Here is a 7,531-nt window from a genome sequence, read left to right as displayed (position 1 = left end):
TACTGACTTTGCATGCTACATCCTCTTGGGAGAACACAGCTCCAGAGACAAAGAACTGGCTGGCATGGGTTGTGTGTGTGGGAGGGGGGGCGGGGGGGGGGGGGTGGTGCAGCAGAAGGGGGCCAGAATGGGGGAACCTTTAAGTAGTACCAAAATTAGCTCCCATCTGCTCCCTGCTGGTGGGTCCCTGGGGTGTAGAGTGGCAAGGAGGGTGTTGGGGATGAATGGAGAAGAAATTGAAATGCTGATAAAAACCACCCTACTTGAGGGGTCCACAGGCCCTGTGTCTGAAGACTAGAAAACCAATAGGGGTTGATCTATCAGAGTGCCTTCTCAATCATCCCCCTGAACCCCATCTCAGTTCTGGAAGGGGATCAATACCGCCTGGAGGGTGACCCAGTCTGGGCCCTGGGCTCCCAGGGGCGGTGGGGGGGGGGGGGAAGGGTGGACACAGTGGGCTCCCCCCCCAACACCTTCCCCGGCTTCACCTCCCTTCCTCCCGGCCCGTTGCAGGGCAGCACCCAGTTGTTATCCTGCAGACCCAGGCGGCAGCCAGGCGTCTCGCGGTCCGCTCAGCGGCAGCACATCCAGTAGGAACGTCCGTAAGGCAGGTCATGGTGGTAGGGCTTCGGGTGCTAGCTGCACAGCGACAGGTCACCCTTCTCGTATCTCTTGCGGCACTGCTTCCAAGAGTCATCGCGATACAGGGGGTCGCGGCTCCAGCGCGAGTCTGTGGCCCGCACACCGAACGCCTCAATGATGCCCTTGAGGTGGTGGCAGGTGCACTTGAGGGCCGCCAGGGCCCGCGTGGGCAGGAAGCTGAAGACCTTCACCAGCACCTGCTCGGGCAGCAGCAGCATGTACTGCGGCGGCTCCAGCAACCGCTGGATCTTGAAGCGGATCTCCAGTAAGTCGTGTGACACGTGCCGATACAGGCGGCACAGGGAGGTGTCCACTGTCCCCTCAGCGTCGTCCAGCGGTGGCGGGGGAGTCGGCTGGGGGCGGCTCGGGGGGCCCGTCCCGACGCCGGGACAGGAGGAAGAAGAGCTGGAGGAAGAAGAGTCGGGTGGGGGCAGCTCCTCGGGGCTGACCGTCAGGCACACCGTCTCCTCTTTCACATTCTTGGTGCCATCCTTGCCAAAGAAGATGCACTCGTCCACCACACCCGTCACTACCACGTCCACGTGGAAGCCTGACGCGCCGCAGTCCTGGGCAGGGGCTGGAGGGGGCGCCGGGGGAGTGTCCTCAGGCCTGGCAGGGACCGTGGTCTCCCCCTCACTGGCTTCATCCGCCCGAGCCAGAAGGAACTCCACATTGCTGGGCAGGACATCCCGAGAGGGGCTGATGAGCTGGTACAGGTCACTGGTGATCTCGTCCTTGGCTCGGCCCCGGGGCCTGGGCTGCCAGGGTAGGCACAACCGGCCAGCCGCTGTTCCCTTTGGGCAAGCTGTCATCGGGAGCCTGAGGCTCTCGGCCGTTGGAGATAGGAAAGGCGATGCGCACCTCCCCTGGGCCAGGCTCAGGCTGCTCCTCTTTGCGGAGGCCTTTGGCTGGAGGGCTGTCCCGCTGGGCCTCAAAGTGGGCCACTGCCTCAGCTATGCGGCTGCAGTCCCCGCCACCAGACCTCCGTTTGGACCCCAGACCTTTGGCAGGCCCACCCTGCTCAACCGACACGGAGACCATAGGCGCTGGGGTGCCGGGGCTTGGATAGTTCTGTAGGGCCAGGGCGGCCCGCTGTTCCACCAGGGCCACCATCTCGGCCACAGAGAGCAGGTCTACATCCTCACCAGCTGAGTCTGGGCCCCTTCAGTGGCAGGGGGCCCTCTAGGCCCCCTGGGTCCGGTGGAGCCTTAGTAGGCTGAAGACAGCGCCTCCTCTGCTTGGCCTTGGAGCTGTCACTGCCCCAGTGCCCCTTGACCTTCATGGAGCTGGCCGGGCTGTCCCCACCACACTGGTGGGCCACAAGAAAAGCCACCTTCTCCTTTGTATTCCCAGGCTTGATAATGTACCACGTGTCCAGCAGGACTCGCCCATCATCGCCAGCAGCTGCTGCGGAGAGGAGGGGGGCAGGCTGGGAGGCAGGGGCATCAGTGGCCAAGGTGGGTGGGGTGTTCTCTGAGTGGGCAGGCCTGTGGTCTGGCTCAGCCCCGCTGGCCGGCTCTGGGCAGGCTGATGGCTTGAGGGAGCGGCTAGTTCTGGGAGTAGGTGCCAAAGGGCCAGGGGCACCAGAGCTGGAAGGGCAGGAGGCCGCTGCGGTCCATCCTGGTAGCAGACAAGCTGGGGTTCACTACATTTCAGGACCTGCTGGATGGTTAGGGGAGGCTCCACAGGCTACCATGTCTGCACTGCGGCTCTTCTTGGCTACCTGGGTTTCCCCCACTCCCCCTTAGGTTAATTTTAGGAACATTAGTTATTTGTTAATTTCTTTAAATTTTTTTTAAATGTTTATTTATTTTTGAGAGAGAGAGAAAGAGAGAGAATGAGGGGGGATGGGCAGAGAGAGAGAGCGACATAGAATCTGAAGCAGGCTCCAGGCTCTGAGCTGTCACCACAGAGCCTGCTGCGGGGCTTGAACCCACAAACTGGGGGATCATCACCTGAGCTGGAGTCGGACAGTCAACAGACTGAGCCACCCAGGCGCCCCTGTTTGTTAATTTCTTGAGTATTTAGCACAGAGCAGCGCCTCCTCCAGGTAAAAGATATGGTTACAGCTCATTGGTGCTCTCATACATGCCTTCTTCCTTCCTCAGACTCTACCCAGAGACACCTTAATGAGAATTACAAAGACCCTGGCTATTCTGAAGGGAATCTGGGCCACATTAGATTGTAGTTTCCTACTGTGCTGAAAGGAGCTAACAAGTGAAGCAGAGAAATAAATAGGTTTGTCACCACTAACTCCCCCAAATGGTGTTCCCATTAAAATAGACCCCATGAAGGAGACTTCTCACTGGTAATTGCCACCAATATATCCATCACAGTACAGATATTTCTACTAAACTCTAACCCACCAATATCACTAAAAAAAGAAAAAAGAACAAAATTATTCATGGAGGTCATTCATCAGGGTTATGTTTAGACTTCTGTTGTCAACTATTACCACTTCTTTTTCACACTGGAATCTTCCCCTTTACTATGGTGGTTTTGCCTCAGAGTTGATGTGCTTGCATTTCACAAACACACATCAGCTTCCTACAAAAGACTGCCCCTCAAAAAATATTTTTCAAGAAGATAGATGTAAGTTGGAGATTTGGCTCTATATACACAGTATATTACCCATGTGACTTAACTCAAATTATTTAACCTCTCTGAGTCTTTAAGTTGCTGATAGTGATACTCATTTGCACCATTTTGCTGGTATTAGACAAGCATAATGACAGTATGGAGTTGGTGCTCAATAAACATTGGCTTTCTTCTTCTCCTTTGCTTCTTCCCTTTGCCCTCTCTCTCCTTTCTCTCTTCTCAGAAGCACTCAACAACTTCATCAACAGGACTCTGATGAGCTTGCTGGAGAGTTGGGCTTAAGTTGGGCAAGTTGGGTGCACTTGAGGGCCGCCAGGAGAGGTTATGATGAATAGGTGTATATTTTATGTGAAGGCAAATTAAGTCGAGCTTGTTCAAAGTAAAATACTTTATAAAGGAGGCAAATGTTGAAGACAGAGGCAATATGGAAGAAGCCATACTCTGCAGGAAGGTATGCAGATGCCCAAGTTCTAAAGAACCACTAGAGGCAATATCCCAGACAGTGCTCATCTCTTGGCCACTGCGATACACTGTCCTGGTTTCTCTTCTTCCTCCTTGGGCTCCTTTGACAGCTTACCCTCCACCACCCAAGTCCAAAGTTTGAAGTTCCTCAAGACTCAGCTCTTGGCCATTTCCAAGTCTCACTTTGCACCCTCTCCCTAATCACATCCATGCACATCACTGCAGCTGCCAGGCATGTTCTGATGATTTTCAAACTCACCTCTCCTGCCTAAATGCCCAGCCTATGAGCTCTAGACCCATATATCTTACTGTCTATGGACTGTCTCTCATTGGCTGTCTTGGAGCTTCTGCAGATACAACTTGGCCAAAATCAATTAGTTATTTCCATCCCCAGACTTGGCCCGGATGCAGTGTTTGTTGACTCACAAGAGGTATCTGGGAGTCATCTTGGATTTCTCCCTCCCTCCCCTTCACCACCTCCTATCCAGTCAATCAGGATCCAGCCACAAATTCCAATTACAAAGCCACCATGCTCTCTCATGGGGCTACTGCTAGGGCTTATGCTTGACATTTCACATACAGTCTCCAGACTTCAGATGGAAATATCTTGTACAGATTCTCTCTAATGCATCTGTCTTTCACCCTTCTGTGCCCACTTCTTGCCCCAAACATTTCAAAGGCTTCCTATTGCTCTTAGGATGAAATTCCATGTCCCTGGCATGGCTTGCAAGGACTTGCACAGGTAAGGACAAGCCCTACCTATCACTTAACTTTATTCCTTGTCATCTCCTCCCTACTCTGTGGGTCAGTCACATGCACCACACTTTTCTCATCTCCAAGCCTTTACATGTGGTCTCCCTCCCTTCAGAATACTCTCTTGTCCATCCCTTTTTTGCATAGCTAGTTCTTGCTCATCCATAAGATCTCATCCTAGAAACTACCATGTTTCATTGGTTTGAAAGCACATATTCCTTCACATTTTAATGTCTCCAAAATTGGGGTGCATTGGCTATGCGTGGAATCAAGTGGCTATGTCATGGGAGGGAAGAAATGGTGGATTGGACATGCTTAGCAACATTTCCCAAGCAGGACTCAAAATATGTCAGCTCTACATTGTTGCAAATTTGACTTAAAAGCACAGAGACAATAGCTGTTAGTTCTTTTATAGATTCTTTTAAGAAATATCACATCACAGGGGGTGCCTGGGTGGCTCAGTAAGTTAAGCATCCAACTTTGGCTCAAGTCATGATCTCACCATTTGTGAGTTGGAGCCCCGTTTCCAGCTCTGTGCTGACAGCTCAGAGCCTGGAGGCTGCTTCAGATTCTGTGTCTCCCTCTCTCTCTGCCCCTCCCCCACTCATGTTCTCTCTCTCTCTCTCTCTCTCTCTCTCTCTCTCTGTGTGTGTGTGTCTCTCTCTGTCTCTCTCTCTCAAATAAATAAACATTTAAAAAACTTTAAAAGAAGAAATATCGCATCACCAGTGCTCTTAATGGCATAGAGGATGAGAATGTGTGGAAACCAGGAGACATCAACTCTGAGTTGAAGGTGATTAGGAAGAAATGGACTCAGTATAAAGACATTTTAAGAATTCATTAAGGACCTATTTTGCTTACATTTCCTCTCTTAGCTATGCACAAAATGATAGGTAACAAAGTTTTATGTCAAATTAAAAATAAAATAAATATTATAAGTTATAAGAAAGTCTTCTGTCATATTTAATTGGAAACATCTTTTTCTTTCTTAGTGTACACAGAATAATGGTGTGTGTTACAACTGGTGACACTTTCGATTCAATGAAATACTGTAGTTCCGAAGAGCTGCCTTCACTGACAACCCCAAAATTAGGTCATCCTTTTATATGCTCTCTCATATTCTGGTACCTCCTTATACCACTAATAATGACGGCTATAAATGGTAAATTGCCTAATTAGTCATTTAAGGCCTGCAGGAGTATAAGCTCAATATGGGAAAGAACTGCCTCCCTCATGTTAACTGTTTTTCCCTGGAAGCTAGCAGGTAAAGGTTGCTCAAGTGGTATGTTGTTTGAATGAATGAGTCTGATTATGACTCCTCTGGCTTCCTTTAGGTGGCCTAGAAATAGACAGTTGTCCTAAAATGCTCTATGACATGGCCTAGCCCACAGATCCTGGATATAGCCCTAAGTGGGAGAGGAACAAGGCCATGCCATGTGAGGCCTTCAACCCCAGTGAGAGGCACTGATAAGTCCTGTGGGAGCAAATGCCTCAGCAGCAGCAGAGCCTGACACACCCCATCCTCATGTCCCCTGAGGCACATTCACATTTTATCTGGAAATGACACAATTCTTGCCCCTGGGAACTAGGCCTTGAGAGTGGCAGGAGATAGTGTGAAAATAGGGCGCACGCACTCCATAACGGGTCTCTTCCCTTCGAACAGTCTTTCCAAAAAGAAATGCTCACAAAGGACTGACAGACAGGGCTTCTGTGGGTTCTGAAAAGGCAGAGAAAGATGCGGATAGGACTCCCGCATGATGGCCGTTGGACAAATGCCCTGCAGTGTGCCCCTCGGCAGCTCTGTGCAGGCTCCCAGGCAGGACCTGCGGACGTTTCCAGCCTCATGTCAGCTCAGAGGCACACCTGGGAAGGAAGGTTTCCAGGGAGCCCACAGCTCTGGCCTCTGGGAGTCTTTCCTTCAAGATACCCCCAAGCAAAGGAAGCAGTGAGTCTGACTCCTTTCCATTTCTGCACGTGAGAAGAGAAGTGACTTTGAGGTGTGCCCTGTCAGCCCTTTGTCAGAAATGTGAGTCCATGGAAGGACACATGCAGAATGCCATGCACATACGTGGTATCCCAGATTGCAGGGAAGGAACCCTATCCTTGAGATTCAAATGAGTAGGCTCCAGTCCCACTCCACACCACTGTAAAGGGAGCCCTGTGTCCTCCCCAAGCCCTCCTGGGCAGAGGAGAAGGTGGGGAGAGGTGGGGCTCCTATTTTCCTTGCCACCTTGCCCATTGTACCTGCTCCCCTGAAACCGTTCCGATTATGGATTGCCACTGCCCTCGACCTGTGACAGCCCCTACTACATTGCACTATGAGAACCCAGGGAGCCAGAGGATCTCAGCTCCTTTCTTGATTTCCCACAAAACGCCCCACTCACATAAAGCCTTTCCTGAATGTGGGAGCTGAAGGGAAGGTACTCCGAACACACTAAACAGCTGAGAAGTGAGTATTGGGCACATGCTGTTCTAGACCTCAGCCATTTCTGCAAACTCAGTTTCTCCCAGCTTCTTTTTGAGAAAAACTTGGCTCTCTCTGGCCTGCACCCCTGAGCTGGATTCCAGGCATCCCCTTTACAAACCCAGTGGGCAAAACCCTTTCTTGCTCCCATCCCCCCCACCCCAGTCTCTGCAAGGAGGGGTACAGGATCACCAACCTTCACTACCCTCTGGTACACCCTTCCCTCACCTTCAAAGGCAAATTCAACCTCAATCAGTTTGGGTTTTAAATAATTCCCCCCTTCCTGGTTGTTTACAGGTATGCAGATCATAACTGTTGGAGCTGGGAAGGACCTGGGTTTTTCTGTAGGACCTCCCCATTGCGTAGATGACCAAACAGAGGCTCAGGTTTGTTGAGGTGACTTGGCCACCATTACAGCAGACTAGGTGGCTCAGCCAGGATTAGATTCAGGGTGACGTCTGGTTTTTGTTTTTTTTTTTTTCAAATTTCACTGTTAGAAAGCAGAGTCTCAACCTACATGCTTGCCTGGAGTAGGTAGGACACGAGGATGACGAAGGGAGCCAGGCATGAGCAGGGTCACTGTGTGCATGGGGGCTGAGTGAGTCAGAGAGC

General features: G+C 51.3%; 1 pseudogene; it reads right to left on the bottom strand.

Annotated features, from left to right (window-relative positions):
- Positions 1–374: 374 nt before the first annotated feature.
- Positions 375–2,261, bottom strand: LOC122220633 (annotated as a pseudogene).
- Between the last annotated feature and the right edge of the window lie 5,270 nt (positions 2,262–7,531).

This window comes from Panthera leo, chromosome B2 (genome assembly GCF_018350215.1).
Source record: "Panthera leo isolate Ple1 chromosome B2, P.leo_Ple1_pat1.1, whole genome shotgun sequence".
In the NCBI taxonomy this organism is placed as follows: domain Eukaryota; kingdom Metazoa; phylum Chordata; class Mammalia; order Carnivora; family Felidae; genus Panthera; species Panthera leo.
This window is presented reverse-complemented; position numbering and strand designations above follow the sequence as displayed.